This window comes from Sus scrofa, chromosome 16, assembly GCF_000003025.6.
Source record: "Sus scrofa isolate TJ Tabasco breed Duroc chromosome 16, Sscrofa11.1, whole genome shotgun sequence".
Lineage (NCBI taxonomy): Eukaryota > Metazoa > Chordata > Mammalia > Artiodactyla > Suidae > Sus > Sus scrofa.
Window position 1 is genome coordinate 41017633 of NC_010458.4, and position 20728 is coordinate 41038360.

The following is a 20728-nucleotide window of genomic DNA, read 5'->3' on the forward strand; positions in this document are numbered from 1 at the left end:
ACCCCGTTGGTTAAGCTGTCTGGTTGTCAGGTTTCTTCGGCTTTCATTTCTCGAGCATGCCTGTCTTTTTCGCTAGACCCTTCCTTGGAAGAGGGATGCTCAGCCTTGAATGTGGGTGGGGGAGCAATGGGAAGAAGTATTCGATAAGCTTCTCAAAGGTGATGAGACTGAAAGGGAAGGAGGGGGATGAGCCTAGTCAATGCGAGGCACTACTGAGAGGGTGCGAGTGGGCGACCGGATGTTGATCTTTTCACACCCTCTGGAGAGGTAACCGAGAGAAAAAGTGTAAGACGAGGTGAAGACACAAGCTTAATTAAAAAATATTTTTTTAAGTCTTAGGCTTTTATATCTTTCTATGGATTTCTCTTGGGGAAAATGTCACTAGCTTGGGGTGTGGAGTGATACAGCGCCAGCCAGGCTTGGAAATAATTTATATTGTAAAGGAGAAAACGCATGGAGGGGGATGGTCATTTAGCCTACTCAGTAGTAATGTCGCTATCACATCCACACCTTGTTGGTTTCCGTTAGGTTTGACCAAATCATGTGAGGCTAGGTTGACTTTAATGTTTTCCATGTGATATATTGGAAAACCTGTATAGCTAGTGGTTTGTTTGTTTTTTTCCTTTCTCTCTTCGTTATATTTGATGTAGTTTGTTTTAACAATTGGAAGCATTATCTTGTGTGGGAAAGGACTAATTATATCACTTAGAGCTTTAAAAGCTACCAATAACACTAGTGGAAAAGAGGTGTCTCTTACTTGGGATGGGTTTCTTTATATTATTTTCTTCAAATTATTGTCCTTAAGCAGTGTTGTTACTGTCATTTCTTTTTTAGGTAAATGCATGTTCACTGTATACTAGGAAAAGTAGGATTTACATATTTAAAATGGGGGCAATAAAATGTAAGTTCTTTATATTCTAAGCCTTTAACTGTGAATGTAGGTATTATTGTAGAATCTATCAGAAAAAGGTTTCATGAAAGGTATCATGAAAATATAAAATTTGGATAATTATGTATTTTCTAGGCTAACATCTTTTTATTTAAGCATATCGGATTGAAAACAACTTTGGTTCTTTTGGAGTTCTAGGATAGAGACTTTTAATATTCTTTCCGCCTTTGCCTTCTGCCTGTACTAGAAACCCAGACATCAAGAGCTTTGGTTCTTACATAAGAGATAGTAACCTAAAATCACATTTCAAAGAAGTTTGCCCTTGAGAAATAATGGCAGTCATTACAGTGTGTATCATCCTAACTTACAGTCCTGTACATATTTATGCTTCTCAGATGCATGGTAGAGTTGAAAGTAAAATATAAGAGAACTTGAAAAGAAGGGAGTGATCGTTTGCATTGAATGGTGGCATTTCACAGTAGAAACTGATGTTGGGAGACTCCCCTTAAACATTCCCTTTTTCACTTTAAAGGAGCTGTTTTGTTCCTCCCATTTCTATAGCATATCTGTTTTGGATTAAAAAACAAACAAACAAAAAAGCGCTAGTAGGCATCCTAACAGAAATAAACTTTGTCTTGGATGAGCACTGATGGAAATCGCTATGAGACAATGGAAATCACATGAGTGAAGAAGAGCTACTCTAGACTGCTATTAACTGGTGACTTGTTTTTCTGAAGGCTTCCTAATGGTGATCTTTGTCCTTGTTTCAGAGCATGCTTTTCCCATCTGTGATGCTCATGTATTAAAAATAATATATTCCAAGGGCAAACAGGTAACTAAAATGGATTTGTTCCTATCCTTCAACACCCTGCTCAAAATGAATCCCAGTAAATCTTCACTGATTGCTAAAACCGAATGGCCACTAAATTCCTAAGTCATTAGGAGACTGATGAGACAGCATATTTCCTTAAGTATTAATATTTGGGTACATTTCTCTTAATACTGTGTTTTCAAACTGCACGGGGAAGGGGGTAGTATGGAGAATGCAGTTGAAGGATGGCATACAACCCACAGCTACTTCAACCAGAACCATTGCACTACGGGATTTTAAATTCCCTGAATACATCTCTGTATCTCATCATCTTTCTAGCAGAGTTCCTTGTATATAGTTTTTGAGTGAATCACTCATTATTGGATTTTGGTTTTCAAACATTATTTTAATTAATGATTAAAATGAAGGGAATCTTATCTGGAAGGGAAACCCTTCCATCTATGCTCATCCTGTGCTGCTGATTCCCTACTCTGTCCTCCTATACCTCATACAGGTTTCTTAGTTTAAGTTCCTCAGAGTTGATTGAAGTTGAGTGATTTGTGAAGGCTTACTGACTTTTTGGTATTTTAAGGTTAGAAGTGACAGAGGTTAAGCATGGACTTTTGAGATTGTTCCTAGCTGCAGGAGATAACCTGCTATGAAACTGGACTAGTTACAGAAAATGAACACTCATGTGTATTTTCTTGCATGTGTCTTCCTATTATCTTTTTGATTCAGTTTCTTTTTGGAATCTAATGACTCCAAAAACAACCATCTTAATTGTTGTATAACTAGGTGTCTTTCATTGGGAGACCAAAAACAACAACAACAAAACTCTGAACAGTTAAAACATTTCTTAGTCATTCTACAGTAGTAGTAAGTAGTAAGATAGTAGTGACTATCCTTTGGGGACTGAGGGAGTGGTAAGAAATGTTTTGAATATTTGGAAGCTGCAGCTATGATGGGATTGTTCTTTGGGCTCTCTTCTTAGTCACAGGATTGATATGTGAGATCTGAAGAGAATCATATACTATTTCAACCAGAGAGATTATTGGAGATAATATAGTTCTCAGATGTGAAAACTGAGTTTCAAGTCAAAATAAGTAACTTGTCAGAGTTCCCATCGTGGCGCAGTGGTTAATGAATCCAACTAGGAACGATGAGGTTGCGGGTTCGATCCCTGGTCTTGCTTAGTGGGTTGAGAATCTGGCATTTCCATGAGCTTTGGTGTAGGTCGCAGACGCGGCTCGGATCCCACCTTGCTGTGGCTCTGGCATAGGACGGTGACTACAGCTCCGATTAGACCCCTAGCCTGGGAACCTCCACATGCCGCGGGAGTGCCCAAAAAGTGGAAGAAAGACAAAAAAAAAAAGTAACTTGTCTAGATTCATAAAGCTTGTCAGTGACAGCCAGGCACCTGGTTTACATAAGATAGAAACCAGACTATCAAGAACTGTGACAGTAGAAAGAATTCTCTCTTACTTGAGAAACATATACACCTTTTTACAGCTCTGTTAAGATGTAGGAAATTGCTTCTCACTCCTGAGAAATCCAGTAGAGAGCAGTGTTACAGAGCCCATTTGGAATGATCCAGTGAAAAGTGCTGTGGTATATTTACTGGAAGGTCACAAATCTCAAAATTGTGGGAGAAAAAAGTATTCCTATCTCTATTAAATGGTGAAAAGAGTGCTTTAATTAAGCATGTGAAATCCAGAGGAAATAGAAGATTTCATAGGACCCATCGGGAATCTTGGAATTTAGGACAGCCAATCTAAAGATTTTAATGCCTAATTCTCTACCTACTTTGCCACAGTTACTCTTCTGCTAGTTCATCTCCCCCTCTTTCTTTCTTTTCTTTCTTTCATTGTCTTAGGGCCACACCCACAGCATATGGAAATTCCCAACCTAGGGGTCGAAACAGAGCTGTAGCTGCTGCCCTACACCTCACCTCACGGTGATGCTGGATCCTTAACCCACTGAATAAGGCCAGGGATCGAACCTGCATCCTCATGGTTACTAGTCAGGCTTGTTACCCCTGAGCCACAGTGGGAACTCCTACTAGTTCATCTTTACATGTCATTATATAGGCTTTTGGAGAATAGACTATGAATTTAAGAAATGAAAATGAACCACATGGCAGTATGGTTCTTTTTGGTACAGTTATGTGATTTTAATTATGAAATGGGTAGAATGAAGGAAATTATTGATTAATGAATTCTTTACATGATGATTAGCATGATGATGATTCCATATATGTATTTGTTAAGTCTTCATAGTTTTTCAAATAGGTTATCTAATTGGGTCCTCACGGAAACCTTCTGAGCTAAGTAGGGTAGTGGATGGCAGATTCATTGTTTTATGGTGAAGAATCTGAGGTTGAATTATTTGCCAAGATCACATAGTTGATAAAACTTAAGTCCTTTTTCTCCTAACTCTCTCTTTAAATGCTGGCAAATGTTTGCTGATGATGGTATGAAATTGTTCACTTTGTGTACTTTGATTTTGGGGGTGGGGGTTGAGATATAAAAGCTCCTAAAGCTGAGATAACCTACAATTAATAACGTTGCTTAAATTTGCCCAGTTTGTGAGATCAAATTGATTTCTAACGTTTTATTAACTTTAAGTATTAAGATTCGGCAATCTAAGGCTTTAAGACTTTTTTTTGATGGTCACTTGTTCCTTCCAGAACTACCAAAGAAAGCTAGAAATCAAATGTATTGCCCAGTCACTTGATTTTTATGACAGAAATTTTGGAACTAAGGGGAAAGCCTGTGTGTTAACTTTTTTGTGTGTTGTAATTTTTTTTTTTTAAATCAAGAGAAAGTAGCAAAAAGCCAGTTAAGCTTGTGGCCCTTCAAATAGGAAAAGAGGTGCAAGTGTGGAAAACCCTGAACAAGATTCCTTGGGAGATCATCCAGATCCATTCTTTCTAGTCACAAGTATACTTGCCATTAATGTTACGTTAATCTTTTGCAAAGCTTAATTCTTGGAATTAACTACCCACTTTGCCTTTAACACCACTGTCCTATAACCTAAAATAATTTTTCAAGGTGTTTGTTTTGAAATCATAGTTCTGAGCTTGAAAATAGATAAAATTTTTAAGCCCTAGCTAAAACTAATTTTTGCTTTTCTAGTCCAATTGTGGAGCAAATATAGGAAGGTTGCCATTCCATCACACACCAGCTCTTATGATTAAGGTAGTCATAATGGTATTATAGTTTGTAAGTGAAAAAGATGTTAGAACCTCCCTATATTAGACATTTAAGTGCCTGGTTACACATAATGGATGGTGTGCCAGGTACTTATTATAGAGAACTAAATACAAGCTCATGAGCACTGGGATTTGTCTAGTGAAAACTTACACAAAATGAAATGAACATCGTTTTATTGTTGGTTAACCTTAACTTTAGGTTTTTGCTGCTATGAAGGAGGAGTTGTCCTTTTTAAAAGTTGTGCTTTTCAGTGTAGTTCTGGGCTTTCTCATTTTAGGAACTGCTTATTTTTTTTCACCACCTACTACAATCAAGCTTCCAGTTCAACTGGGCATTTACTAGGGTGTGAGAGTATTTTGGTGTGAAGACCTTAAGTAATTACGCCCTATCACAAAATAATGTGATCTCAAAGCTCTCTGTTTTCTTGTTACAGAGTTAATTAAATACACTTTTGTAAACTGCTTTTTATATTTAAGTCATTCTAAATGGTGTTGGAAATACAAAAAGAAGGTACACACAGTTTCTGCCCTCAGAAACAAATAAATGATTGGTATATAGTGTGATTAATATTGATAGAACTATGTCATACTGTGTGTACATCAATAGAAGTCACCTTTTTAGGTTTAGATTCTTTAGTTAGACCCTTGAAGTTACAAGTCTTCTGGATGGAAAATATATGTCATGCATGCTGCCCCTTTCACCTCTTCTGCCCATTGCCAATATCCATTATCTCTTACGTCATGCTTTCCTGAGAAAGTCTTAGCATTCTTCTTAAAGTACAGCAGCACTAGCCCTGGCAGCCCCTGTTAGTCAATTAAAATTGACATTACTTGTCATCACTGGCCTGTTTTCTACTCTCTAATACAAATTTGAGTTTTTACTTTATCACTTAACCTTTTTTTTTTTTTTTTTTTTTTTTTGATATAGAAGGGAATAAGGTTTAGTGTGTTTTTAAATTCTGGCAAACCAGCCCCCGGCAGCAGGTTCCTCTCTAGATATCCTGTGTTGGGATGCTTTTAAACACAGGGACCAAGAAAGCAAATAGAACCAGCTGCTGGTGCCTCTCTGTAATTTGGGAACAGCTTCCTCACACAGTGTAGCCAAAGGCTTATAAGAATCAGCACTTCCCTGGGCTATGTTTTACTTATTGCCAAAGACTTTTTCTCAAGGTTTTTTTGTTTTTGTTTTGTTTTGTTTTCCACTGGTTTTGGTATTAATTTTAACCAGATTTCACATATATAAAAATTTTTAAAAGAAAGACTGGATCAGGATGGGACGTATTACTGGTTAAATTTGCTGAGTGTACTATGTAAAGAATGACACATTTGATTAGAACTCTTGGCTAGGAGCTATCCACTCAGCCTCATCCAGATAGCTTGTATCTTCCATTTTATCACTTGAGTTTTGTTTCTTTCTTAAAAAGTGAATCCAGGTGTTATTTTGATAGCTGAAGGAATTTTACATTTGTGCCCTTTTTTATTCTTGATACCTGAAGGATTTCACATTTGTGCCCTTTGTAAGTCACTTGCTTTGCTAAGTGTAAAGTATCAAGTATTTTGTTTGATTTTCATGACAACCCTTCAAGATAGATAGTATCTTCCCCATTTTACAGAAGAGAAACCCTATGCTCAGTGTTCAAACTACTATAAAATGTTTAGGCCTTATGAAGGGCCATTTTAGATATTTACATTATATTCATTTGTCGGGGCTATTCAGTAAGTGTATTTTAGGGATCTGAGATATGGATATATTTAGAGAACGCACTGAGTAAATGTTGTAGGAGTTCTGTTTCTAGCCTGGGTAGGGTTCAAGTTGTGGTTCACAGCCCTGACTGCTTATTAGAATTACGTTATTGAGGTTTGGAAAAAAACAACTAAACTTAACTCCCCCAACTATCACCACCAGTATCTGAGTCCTTTGCATAGAAATTCTGTTTTAATTGGTCTCTATGGAGCCAGGGCCTCAGTATTTTATTTTCAGTCACTTCATATGCTGGTAAAACAACTTCCCACACACGGGTGATTCCAGCTTGCACCCAAGATTGTGATCCCCTTATTTTAGAAAAAGTAACATTTCCTAACAGTGATTTGACAAGACCTCATGGAGAGTGAAGTTTGCATGATGAGAGGAAAATGACCATTAGATGGCTTGTGGGGGAAGGACACATTCCAGGCTCAAGGTACAACTTGTGAGCTGGTAATGGAGTGCTGTCAGGTAAAGGGCATTTCAGATAAGCATACCAGATGGTGGAGTTCCCGTTGTGGCACAGCAGAAACAAATCCGGCTAGGAACCATGAGGTTTCAGGTTCAATCCCTGGCCTCACTCAGTGGGTTAAGGATCCAGCGTTGCCATGAGCTGTGGTATAGGTCACAGATTCAGCTTGGATCTGGCGTTGCTGTGGCTGTGATGTAGGTGGGAACCTCCATATGCCGGGAGTGTGGCCCTAGGAGATTTAAAAAAAAAAAAGACAACAACCAAAAAAAAAAAAAAAAAGCATACCAGAGGGTGATAGATGAGGAAAGTAAGGAAGGAGGAGTAATCTGGGGCACTTTTTTATTAAAGACCTAGGAACGAAGGTAAGGTAAGGCGTCTTGGAATTAATTTCTAGGACACTTGGAAACTACTGTAGGACTTAATCTCCTAAGAGCAGTAATAGGAGTTAGCCAGTGATTAACGATAGATTAGAGGGAGAGAAGTACTGAAAATGAGAGCTAGTGAGGCTAAGATTCCATCAGTCTAGGAGGGTAAGCAATAATTAAGGAACAGATGAGATACAGAGCACTCACTGCAAGAGGAATTGATGTTATATGCAATATATCACTTGTGCCAAATAAAGGGCAGATGTGTTGAAAGGAATGGACTTAACATTTGGAAAGTCTGCGTATAGGTTATAAAATCTCTTCAGCCTATTTAATCAAGCTAGTCCCATTCATGAATACAGTGTAGAGGACTATAGAGCCAGTGTACAATGTGATATCAAAGAGCATCCAACTTAGACTGTTCATAGTTTTTGCCACTAGTATGTTAAAGTGAGTCTTAAGGTATGAGTCACTCCCAGTAAATGTTTATATGTAGATCATGAATTTACTTAAACTGTAGCTGCTTTGCCTACCTTCAAAAGACTCAGTTATAGTATTTTTTTTTTTTTTTCTTTTTAGGGCTGCACCCAGGACATATGGTTGTTCCCAGGCTATGGGTTGAATCAGAGCTGTAGCTGGCAGCCAAAGCCACAGCGACACCAGATCTGAGCTGCATCTTGGACCTACACCACAGCTCCTGGCAATGCCAGATCATTAACCCACTGAGTGAGGCCAGAGAACAGACCCATGTCCTCATCGATACTAGTCGGCTTCATTACCGCTGAGCCACAAAGGAAACTCTTCAGCTATAGTGTATTAACCAAGATCCTCTCAGAATTCCTGGAAGGCACTGGGAAGGAAAAACAGAACTTAAAGGATCTGGCTTTAGCTCTTTAAGGGATGGTATATTTTGATTTCCTTCGCTCTTATTTTTGGACTATTTTTTCCTGCCCTGGCTTTTGCCTTCCCTTTTCATCCGCAAGTTTCTGAATATCATTTCAGCATTTAGAATCTTTTAACTGTTATTTGCAATTTTAGGACTTAAAAATGGGTAAGCAGGGGATGAGTAGAGAAGACATGAGTGGATTTTTAGGGCAGTGAGATAATACTGATATTATTATGATACTGTAATGGTGAATACATGCTGCAAATTTGTCAAAACTCAAAGAAGATACAATACCAAGAGTAAATCCTAATATAAAATATGTATCTTGAGTATTAATGTGTCGTGGAGTTCCCACAGTAGGTTATGAACCTAACTGCAGCAGCCCAGGTCACTGCATAGTTACGGGTTCAATCCCTGTCCTGGTGCAGTAAGTTAAAAGATCCAGCATTGCTGCAGCTGTGGCTCAGATTCAATCCCTGGCCCTGGAACTTCCATAGTACACAAATGTGCTGTGGGTGTGGCCATTTAAAATCATCATCATCATCATCATCATAAATGTGTTAGTGTAGGTTCATTGATGGCAACAAGTATACCCAAGTATGGGATATTGATAGTATGGGAGGCTATGGGTATGTAGGGGTGGGGGATATATGGGGAATTGCTGTACCTTCTGTCCAGTTTTGCCCATAAATCTAAAACTGCTCTAAAAAAAAAAAAATCAACTTTTGTCGGGGGTGGGAGGGATGATGACACATGCAAACTTTAGGTGTTAAAAGTCAAAGCTACATTTTAAGAATAAGGATCAACTGAGGGTTGCAGTTAAGGTAAATTTATGCTTAGTCTGTTGGCCAATATGAGAGACTTAGGGTTTGCTTACAAAATTTTTAAGTGGGCTGTAGTGCTCAAATATAAGAGGATTCGCACATGCTTATAACTTTAGCACCATTTCTTTACTTTGGCCCATGGACATTTTGAGTTCAGATGCCGTGATAAATGTCCAAGCAGTGTGCTTCATCCTTGAAATTGGTTAGCATTGAATTTAAACAAGTTTTAATTTAAACCTGTTATAGTTAAAACTATAGAGAATTCTTTCTGTAAGAAATGCATATGAAATCTAATTATGTGTCATCCTGGGAAAAGTGAGTTGGGAGTACAAACAGCATTGAACTTTTTGGGAGGCCCAGGGTGGATGGTGTTTTTAAGCTTGTATGGACTGCTTAGGGGAAATGGATATAGTGATTTACTGATAAGATTTTTAGGAAATGAGAGCAAATTTCAGGCCCTAATTAATGAGGTAGGTCTTAGAATTTAACCACAGACATCACTCTAATGAAATACTGCTTTTGGTCAAAACTGCAGTGAGGAAATTCACTTATCAAAGGTTGTACATAAAGTAAGTAGTAAATATAAGATTAGAACATAGATTGTTTTCCTCTGAAGACCTCCATACTCTAATTCCTTTAGAGTTCTTTGTGTACTATGGATGTTCCAGGCATTGGAAGTCAGATCATTAATTCAATAATGCTTTTATTTTCTTTCTATAGTATAGACTGCCTTCAGCTGTTTTTATTAATCCAGCTAGCATTTGCTATATGATCATTATGAGTTCCTTTATCTGATGTCTTTGAAAGAATAGATTTTAGGACTTTTACCTGGAAAAGGCTGCTTTGTCAGTTACAGCAGATACTGAGTAGCTGTTGCCCTGAATGCAAGTATTCTGGCTATATAATTTCTTTTGGAAAAAAGTTCTAGTTGGTTCCAACCTGTTTGCACTGCTTAAGTTAGGCCATTGTTCACAGAGTTTCAAAGGTTTAGACAAGTGCATATGCTGGCAAGTGAAAAAATGCTTAGTAGATGAGCAGCTGTATTGTCAGGAAAATGCAACATTAGACCTGCTTGCTAGGAGGCTGCTGGCATAATTGATGATTTGGAGGCCTATCTAGATTCAGTGATCTTTATTTTTGTGAAACTCTTGTTCAAGATTATTTTGGGATAATATGTGGGTTTCATTACAAATTGTTTTCCAGTTATAGCTGTTAGGAAAACTGACTACAACATGGCCCTAAAAATTGGGATGTAGTTTTATTAAGAAGGATACACATCAAAAAGTCTACAAATAATAAATGCTGGAGAGGGTATGGAATGTAAATTGGTGCAGTCACTACAGAAAACAGATTGGAGGTTCCTTAAAAAACTAAAAATAGAGTTACCATATGATCCAGCACTTCCACTCCTGGGCATATATCCAGAAAATATGTAAATTCTAATGTGAAAAGATAGACGCACACCAGCTTTCATAGCAGTACTGTTTATAATAGCCAAGACATGGAAGCGACCCAAGTGTCCATCTACAGAGATATGGATAAAGGGGCATGTGTGTGTGTGTGTGTGTGTGTGCGCGCGCGCACGTATACATACAGTGAAATATTACCCACCTATAAAAAAGAATGAGGGAGTTCCCCTTTTGGCACAGGGAAAACGAACCTGACTAGTATCCATGAGGATGTGGGTTTGATCCCTGGCCTCACTCAGTAGGTCAAGGATCTGGTGTTGCTGTGAGCTGTGGTATAGGTTGCAGATGGGGTTTGGATTCCTCGTTGCTGTGGCTGTGGTGTAGGCTGGCAGCTGTACCTCTGCTTTGACCCCTAGCTTGGGGATTTCCATATGCCATAAATAGGGCCCTAAGAAGCAAAAAAATTTTTTTTAAATTTTAATAAAAAGGAATGAAATATTGCCATTTGTAGCAATGTGGTTGGACCAAGAAATATCATACTAAGTGAATTAAGACAGAGAAAGACATATTACATGATATCACTTATATATGAAATCTACAAATTAATACAAATGAACTTATAAAACAACCTGACTCACTGACATAGAAAAAACATTAATACCAAAGGGGAAGGGAGGGTATAAATAAGGAGTATGGGATCAATAGATACACATCACTATTTATATAAGATAGATAAACAGCAAGGATTTACTGTATAGCATAGCAAACTGAATCTTATAATAACTTATAATAGAAAGTAATCTGAAAAAGAGCATGTATGTATGTATGTATACCTGAATCACTTTACTGTGCATCTGACACTAGTACAGTATTATAAATCAACTATAGTTCAATTAAAAAAGAAAAGAAAAATTCCTGGAGTGAAACTAAAATGTCACTACATTGTTGTTGGTTTTTTCTCTTTTTTTGGCCACACCCATAGCATGTAGAAGTTCCTGAGCCAGGGATTGAACCCAAACCACAGTAGCAACCCAGGCCACTGTAGTGACAACGTAAGATACTTAACTTGCTGTGTCACAGGGGAAAGTGATATATTGCTTTTAATCTTGCATGCTCTTTTGGGTTTCATTCCTTAACTAAGTTAAAAGTAAATAAAACTTACTTTCCTCCTACCACTCATACTTTTCCTTTTTAATCTATGCAGATGCATCTTTCTCTCTACATTTCCTTTGTGGCGGGAGGCATACTTGGAAGTTCCCCAGGAAGGGGTCGAATCAGAGCTGCAGCTGTCGGCCTACACCACAGCCACAGCCATAGCTACAGCCACGCCAGATATTTGGCCTACACCACAGCTCATGGTAATTCTGTATTCTTAACCCAGTAAGCAAGGCCAGGAATGTAACCCGTGTCCTCATTGATTATAGTTGGGTTTGTAGCCACAATGGGAACTCCTCTCTACATTTTCTAAATGTTGGTGTTCTTCAAGACTTGGTCCTACCCTTGCAGTACTTTTTGTACAGTAGTCTCCCTGGGTGATCTGAATGCTTCTCTTCACCTCAGGCTAGCTGAAAACACATACTATTTGTGTGTCTAATGGATTACTAATTATATCAGCTTGGATAGCTCATAAATACCTCAAATTCAGCATGTCAAAAATTGCTCTCATCATCTGTTCCCCAGATCTACTTCTTCAGTATCTCACATCAGTTTCATTAACCCTTTTGCCCCAGACACAAACCTAGATGTACTTGACTTCCTGTTCTGTCTTACTCTACTATCCTTTCATCAGAGCAGTTTCATCTTTTAACTGATCAAGTATCTTTTCAGTCCACACATTTTTTCATCCCTCTATTGTGGTCAGGTTAGCATTTTGTCTCATCTGTTCTACTGCAACAAATTGCTAATAAAGTCCTAGAGTCTTTCTACCTTTGGTCAGTTATTCTTTCAGAACAACCTCTTAGACATATACATTTGACCTACTGATCATCTGTTTAAAACTTTCTTTTTTTTTTTTTTGTCCGTGCCTGCTGCAAATGGAAGTTTTCAGGCCAGAGACTGAACCTGAGCCACTGCAGTGACAAGGCCAGATCCTTAACCTGTTGAGCCACTTGGGAACTCCTGCTTAAAACTTTTTGACAAATTTCTCTACCTCTGTTGCCCTTTGGATAAAACCCAACACTGTTTAGCATAGCTCACAGTCACCCCTGAGCAATTTGACCTCCCTCTCCAGTCTCATATCTTGCCACTTGTCTAGGGCACTCCAAACACACCAAACTGTTGGAACTTGTACCTAACCTGTTTAATTCCCATTGCTCCTTTTTGTCTGTGTTAAGCATTTCATCCTTCTTTGATTCCTAGACCAGGATGGGTCACCTGCTTTATGTTTTCTGCATTGCCTCTATTTACTCTGTTAAAACGCTCTTGGGATAGTATTATATGTTTGTCTCAGATCAGACTCACATTCTGTTATGTCCCCTCTATACCCCCCATTTTTTTAAATGTTTTTATTTTTTCCATTATAGTTGGTTTACAGTGTTCTGTCAATTTCTACTGTAAGCAAAGTGACACACACACACACACACACACACACACATTCTTTTGTCACATTATCCTCCATCAGTTCCATCACAGGTGACCAGATATTGTTCCCTGTGCTGTACAGCAAGATCTCACTTACTATCCACTCCAAGTGTAACAGTTTGCATCTACTAACCCTAGACTCTCAGTCCATCCCACTTCCTCCCCCTCCCCTTTGGCAACCACAAGTTCAGTCCTTGGCCTGAGAATTTCCATTTGCTGCAGGCACAGCCAAAAAGAAAAAAAAGTTTTAAACAGACATTCAATAGGTCAAATGTATATGCTTCCATAGAGAGCATATGAATTTACCTTCCTATCTGCAGAAGTACCTGTTTCCTCGTAGCCTTGTTCATACATTGTACAACATTATGTTTTTGAGGTTTGCTAGCTTGGATTATGACATTTATACTGTGCCTATAGAATTTTTTTTTTTCCTGAATTTAAATGGCTCATAAAAGGTAAGAAGTTTAATTTTTATTTATTTTTGGTCTTTTTTTTTTTGGCTATTTCTTTGGGTCACTCCCACGGCATATGGAGGTTCCCAGGCTAGGGGTCGAATCAGAGCTGTAGCCACCGGCCTATGCCAGAGACACAGCAACTTGGGACCTGAGCCACGTCTGCAACCTACACCACAGCTCACGGCAACGCCGGATCATTAACCCACTGAGCAAGGGCAGGGACCGAACCCACAACCTCATGGTCCCTAGTCGGGTTCATTAACCACTGCGCCACAACGGGAACTCCAGAAGTTTAATTTTTAAAGTGTATATGAGGTCCAGACATAAAATGAAAAAACATTCAAGTTCTAGTGTTGTGAGTCAATATAGAAAAATAAGATGTCATGTACTTTATCTGATTATGAAAAGAAAGTGATTTTTTCATTAAAATTTTGAAAAATGAACATTATAGTTTTCAACTTAATAAACTTGAACAGCCTTGCTAAATAATAGATTGATATTTTTCAAACTCTAAATATAGTTAAATAGATTTTGCTAATGAATTAACTTGCCTATATTTCTATCAGTTTGTACTTGTTTAACTCACTTAAGTAAATTGTCTCATTATTGAAGCCAGAATTGATGAACTTAATCTCTTAAAGCCAGTTATTTCTCTATTCTTTAACTATTCTATGAGTATTTCCTTAATTTTAAAAATCATTCAAAATGCCAGCCTTTAATTGGAAGGGTGTTTGGTTAAGAGTATGTGTATTGTTTATATGTTCATTTAGCCAATGTATATTCATTACTTTAGGCAATGTGCTAGCTCTTGAGAATATAACCGTTGGGGGTGGATGGGGGGGATCAAAGATCTATGTCTACATAGAGCTTTCTTTCTTTTATTTTTTTTTTTGGCGGGGGGTCTTTTTAGGGCCACACTCTAAAAAGAAGGTATATGGAGCTTCCCAGGCTAGGGATTGAGTGGGAGCTGTAGCCGCCAGCCTACACCACAGCCACAGCAACACCAGATTGGCGCCATGTCTGCAATCTACACCACAGCTTATAGCAATACTAGATCCTTAACCCACTGAGCAAGGCCATGGAACAAACCTGCATCCTCATGGATACTAGTCAGTTTCTGCTGAGCCGCAATGGGAACTCCACATGGAGCTTTCTTTTTATAGAGGAAGTGGAAGATGAAAAAGTATGCCACCCAATAATTTTCTTTGATTAATGGAGAGAAATCAAATCAATGTACATTGCCGTTGAAGGGAAGAAACACAAGGGTGAGAAGAGACTGAAAATGAAGAACAAAGAAAGATTACCAGTATCAAGATTTAGAAGTACATGAAACAGATGAACCTTAACATGACCTTTCAAGGCTCTTACCTTTCCTGTCTCTTCTCAGTTACTCCTTTGCTCCCACTGTTTAACCCCACTGGCCTTCTTTTAGTGACTTTCCTACCCCAGAGCTTTTGCACAAACTGTTCCCTTCACCTAAAACTTTCTTCTTGCCCACTCTGCCTGACTAAATTTCTGCTTTTAGTTCTCAGCTTAAACGTTATTTCTACACTTGTTCAGAGTAGCCTTTCCGGATTGGCAAATCAAAATTTGAACTCTTAAATCTCTCTCAGTACACTTTACATTTCCTTGATAAACTTTGTTGCACTTTGTTAGTGTACCTTTATTTTTGTGATTTTTTTTTTTTTTGAAGTCATAGACCATGTCTCTTTGGTTCTCTACTGTAAACCTAGTGTCTAACATGGTGCTTAGCATATAGCAGGCATTCATTGATTAAATTATGAAATTAACCACCAACGAGGAGTTCCCTTTGTGGCTCAGTGGTTAAGGAACCTGACGAGTATCCATGAGGATGCAGTTTCCTGTTGTGGCTCAGTGGTTAATGAACCTGACCAGTATCCATGAGGATGTATGTTCAATCCCTAGCCTTGGACTTGGGTTAAGGATCCGGCATTGCCATGAGCTGTGGTGTAGGTTGCAGACTTTGCAGCTTGGATTCCATGCTGTGGCTCTGGCATAGGCTGGCAGCTACAGCTCTGATTTGACCCCTAGCCTGGGAATTTTCATACGCCACAGGTGTGGTCCTAAAAAGATAAAAAAGACCAAAAAAAAAAAAAAAAAAAAAACCACCAATGGTGAGTATGCATCATGTCCCTGCATCCTCAACAATTTAGGTTTTCAAAAACTTTTGGAGTTCTCTGGTGGCTGAGCAATTTAAGGATCCAACATTGTCACTGCCGTGTTGTGGGTTTGAACCCTGGCCTGGGAATCTTTGCATCCTCCAGGCACAGCCAAAACAAAACAAAACTTTTCACAAGAATGGGAGTGGGGGTGGAAATGAATAGGCAGAGCACAGAGGATTTTTAGTGTAGTGAAAATATTGTGTGTGGTACTGTAATGGTAGATACATGTTACTATACATTTGTCCAAACCTGTAGAATGTACAACACTAAGAATGAACTGTAATGGGCTTTGGGTGATGACTGTATGTCAGTGTAGGTTTTTCAGTTGTTAACAAATGTACCATCCTGGTGGAGGGTGTTGATAATGCGTATTTGAGGGTAAGGAGTATACAAAGAATCTCAGTACCTTCTGCTCAACTTTGCTGTGTACCTAAGGGTAACATTTCTCTAAAAAATTAAAATTTTTAAAAACCATAACAAAAACATCCTTATGTCCTAGGAATATACACAAGAGATATGAAAACCTTTATCTACGTGGCGTGTATAAATGTCTATCACATCATTCATAACAAACAAAAGGTGGAAACAACCTACATGTTACATAACTGTGTGGAATATTACAGTGTGGACAAATGTTGAAAACATGCTCATTGAAAGTAGTCAGTTACAAAAGACCACATTATAGGATTCCATTTAGGTAAAATGTCAAGAATGGGCAAATCTATAGAGACAAAAACTAGCTTAGTGATTGCTTGTGGTTGTTAATAATTGTTGGGGGAATGAGGGAGTAACAGCTAAAGGATAACACAATATCTTTTTGAAATGATTTAAATATTATGAAATTGGTAATGATTGCAAATATTTGTGAATACACTTAAAAACAGTAAATTGTATAGTTTAAGTAATAAATTATGTTATGTGATTTATACCTGAATAAAGTTTTTTTTTAAAAAAACTTTTCATAGGCAAAAATGGCAAATTGTTTAATTTGGTTTACTGCTAGTAAGGCTGAAGTTCTTATGTTTTTTGTTTGTTTTTGCTTATTGTACTTTTTGTTTATCTCCTCATACCTTTATTTTTTCTTTTTTTTTTTTTTCTTTCTTTTTGTTAGGGCTGCACCTGTCGCATATGGAAGTTCCCAGAGTAGGGGTCTAATCGGAGCTGCAGCTGCTACCCTACACCACAGCCACAACAACGCAGCATCCAAGCCATCTCTGCAGCCTATACCACAGCTTGCAGCAACACTGGATCCTTAACCCACTGAGCAAGGCCAGGGATGCACATCCTCAGTCAGGTTCTTAACCCACCGAGCCACAGTGGGAACTCCTACCTCCTCATACCTTTAAAATGGTTTTCTTAGAGAGTTGCAGCTGTGGCACAATGGATTAATCTGACTCAGTTGCTCCGGTTGCAGCTGTGGCATGAACTCAGTCCCTGGCGCAGGAACTTCCATAAGCTGAGAGTGTGGCCATAAAACAAACAAAAGACTTTTTTGGACTTGATTGTACCAGGTTATGTGAGTTCTTACTTTTTGAACTCTTCTTCTTAATCTCCTAAATTCATTCTCCTTGTCTGCTTCTTAAATGTTGATGCTTCCTAGAATTCTGTCATTGATCGTCTTCTATTTCCTTATGTTCTTTTCAGTTACTGTGACCTATTTTTAAAAATTTGCGGTGTAGTTCACATACAGAATTCACCCTTTTTAGAAGTAACAGCATTCGTAGCAATGGATGTAGAAATTATCATGCTAAGTGAAGTTAGTCAAACAGTGAGACACCAACATCATATGCTATCACTTACATGTGGAATCTAAAAAAAGGACACAATGAACTTCTTTGCAGAACAGAAACTGACTCACAGACTTTGAAAAACTTATGGTTTCCAAAGGAGACAGGTTGGGGGGCAGGGGGATGGGATGGAAATGCTATAAAATCGGGTCATGATGATCATTGTACAACTATAAATGTAATAAAATTCATTGAGTAATTAAAAAATAAAGAATCCACCCTTTTTTGGCAACAAAACAAAAATAAACAAGTTTGATTATATCAAACTAAAAAGTTTCTGCACAGCAAAGGAAGCCATCAACAAAATGAAAAGGCAGCCTACAGAATGGGAGAATATATTTACAAACCATGTGTTTGATAGTTAATATCCAAAATATTTAAAGAATTCAGTAGCAAAAAAAAAAAAAAATTCTTGTTGAAAAATGAGCCAAGAATCTGAATAGACATTTTCCCAAAGAGATATAGATGGCCAACAGGTACATGAAAAGATGTTTAGTATCACTGATTATTAGGGAAATGCAAATGAAAACTACAAAGAGGTATTACCTTACCTCTGTTAGAATGGTTGTTATCAAAAAGTCAAGAAATAAGTGTTGGTGAAGATGCATAGAAAAGGGAACCCTCCTGCACTTTCAGTGAGAATGTAAATTGGTACAGCCACTATGGAAAACAGTGCGGAAGTTCTTCAATTAAAAATAGAACTATCTGGAGTTCCCGTTGTGGCGCAGTGGTTAACGAATCCGACTAGGAACCATAAGGTTGCAGGTTTGGTCCCTGCCCTTGCTCAGTGGGTTAATGATCCGGCGTTGCTGTGAGCTGTGGTGTAGGTTGCAGACGCGGCTTGGATCCCGCGTTGCTGTGGCTCTGGTGTAGGCCGGTGGCTACAGCTCCGATGGGACCCCTAGCCTGGGAGTCTCCACATGCTGCGGGAGAGGCCCAAGAAATAGCAAAAAGACAAAAAAAAAAAAAAAAAAAAAAAAAAAAATAGAACTATCTAATGATCATTGTACAACTATAAATGTAATAAAATTCATTGAGTAATAAAAGAGAAATTAAATAAAAATAGAACTATCATATGACCTAGAAGTTCTACTTCTGGGTATTTATTGAAAGGAAACAAAAGCTATCTCAAAAAAGTATTTTACCCCTATGTTCACTGCAACATTATTTACGATATACAAGACATAGAGTCACTTCAAGTATCCATCAGTGGATGGATGAATAAAGAAGATGCGTGGGTGTACACATACACAATGGAATATTATTCAGCCATAAAAAAGAATGAAATCTTGCCATTTCAACAACATAGATGGACCTTGAGGGCATTATGTTAAGTGAAATAAGACAGAGGAAGACAAATAACATGATCTTTGTTATATGTGAAATACAGCAATAAAACAACCAAACTTGAGTGCAGAGAACAGATTGGTAGTTGCTAGAAGCTGAGGGTATGGGGGCAGGGTAGGCAGAATGGAGAAAGGGGTCAGAAGGTACAACCGTAGGTTATTTAATAAGTCATAGGGTATAATGTACAGCATGGTCGCCATAGTTAATAATACCGTATTGTATATTCGAAAGTTGCTAAGACAGTAGATTTAAAAAGTTCTCATCACAAGGAAAGAATTTGTATATATATGCTGTGATGGATTCAACTAACTGTGTGACCACATCAGAATATATGGGGGGAAAAATTGGTCCTCCTTTTTTTTTAATTTTATTTAGAGAAATATATATATTTTTTTTAATTACTCAATGAATTTTATCACATTTATAGTTGTACAATGATCATCACAATCCAATTTTAGAGGATTTCCAAGCCACAACCCCAGCACATCCTCCCCACCCCCCAAACTGTCTCCTTTGGAAATCATAAGTTTTTCAAAGTCTGTGAGTGAATATCTGTTCTGCAAAGTTCATTGTGTCCTTTCTTCAGATTCCACATGTCAGTGAAAGCATTTGATATTTGTGCCTCATTGAATGGCTGACTTAGTATGATAATTTCTAGGTCCATCCATGTTGCTAAAAATGCCGGTATTTCGTTCCTTTTAATGGCTGAGTAATATTCCATTGTGTATATGTACCACCTCTTCTGGATCCACTCCTCTGTTGATGGACATTTAGGTTGTTTCCATGTCTTGGCTATTGAAAATAGTGCTGCAGTGAACATTGGAGTATGTGTGTCTTTGGGAGTCGTGGTTTTCTCTGGGTAGATGCCCAGGAGTGGGATTGCTGGATCAAATGGTAGTTCTATGTTTAGTTTTCTGAGGACTCTCCACTTTCCACAGTGGTTGCACCCATTTACAATCCCACCAACAGTGTACTAGGTTCCTTTTTCTCCACACCCTCTCTAGCACTTACTGTGTGTAGACTTTTTGATGCTGGCCATTCTGGCTGGTGTAAGGTGGCACCTCAGTGGTTTTGATTTGCATTTCTCTAATAATGAGCGATGTTGAACATCTTTTCATGTGTTTCTCGGCCATCTGTATGTCTTCTTTGGAGAATTGTCTGTTTAGATCTTCTGTCTATTTTTTGCATGGGGTTTTTTGTTTTTTTGGTATGGAGCTGCAGAAGGTGTTTATAAATTTTGGAGATTAATCCCTTGTCCATCAATTCATTTGCAAAAATTTTCTCCCATTCTGTGGGTAGTCTTTTTGTGTTGTTTAGGTTTCCTTTGCTGTGCAGAAACTTTTAAGTTTGATTAGGTCCCATTTGTTTATTTTTGTTTTTATTGTCATTACTCTAAGAGGTGGATCTGAGATGTTGCTGTCATTTATGTCAGAGAGTGTTTGGCCTATGTTTTCCTCTAAGAGTTTAGAGTGTCTATTCTTATACCTATGTCTTTAATCCAGTTGGAGTTTATTTTTGTGTATGGTGTTAGGGAGTGTTCTAATTTCATTTTTTTCCATGTGGCTGTCCAGTTTTCCCAGCACCACTCATTGAACAGGCTGTCCTTTCTCCATTGTATAGTCTTGCCTCCTTTGTCATAGATATTTTGGCTGTAGGTGCATGGGTTGAATTCTGGGCTTTCTATCCTCTTCCACTGATCTGTATTTCTGTCTTTGTGCCAGTACCATGCGGTTTTGATGACTGTTGCTTTGTAGTATAGTCTGAA

General features: G+C 38.1%; 1 protein-coding gene across 5 annotated transcripts in view; it reads left to right on the top strand.

The window, feature by feature from the left end:
- Positions 1 to 20728, top strand: part of KIF2A (kinesin family member 2A) — an 84443-nt gene that overhangs the window by 953 nt on the left and 62762 nt on the right.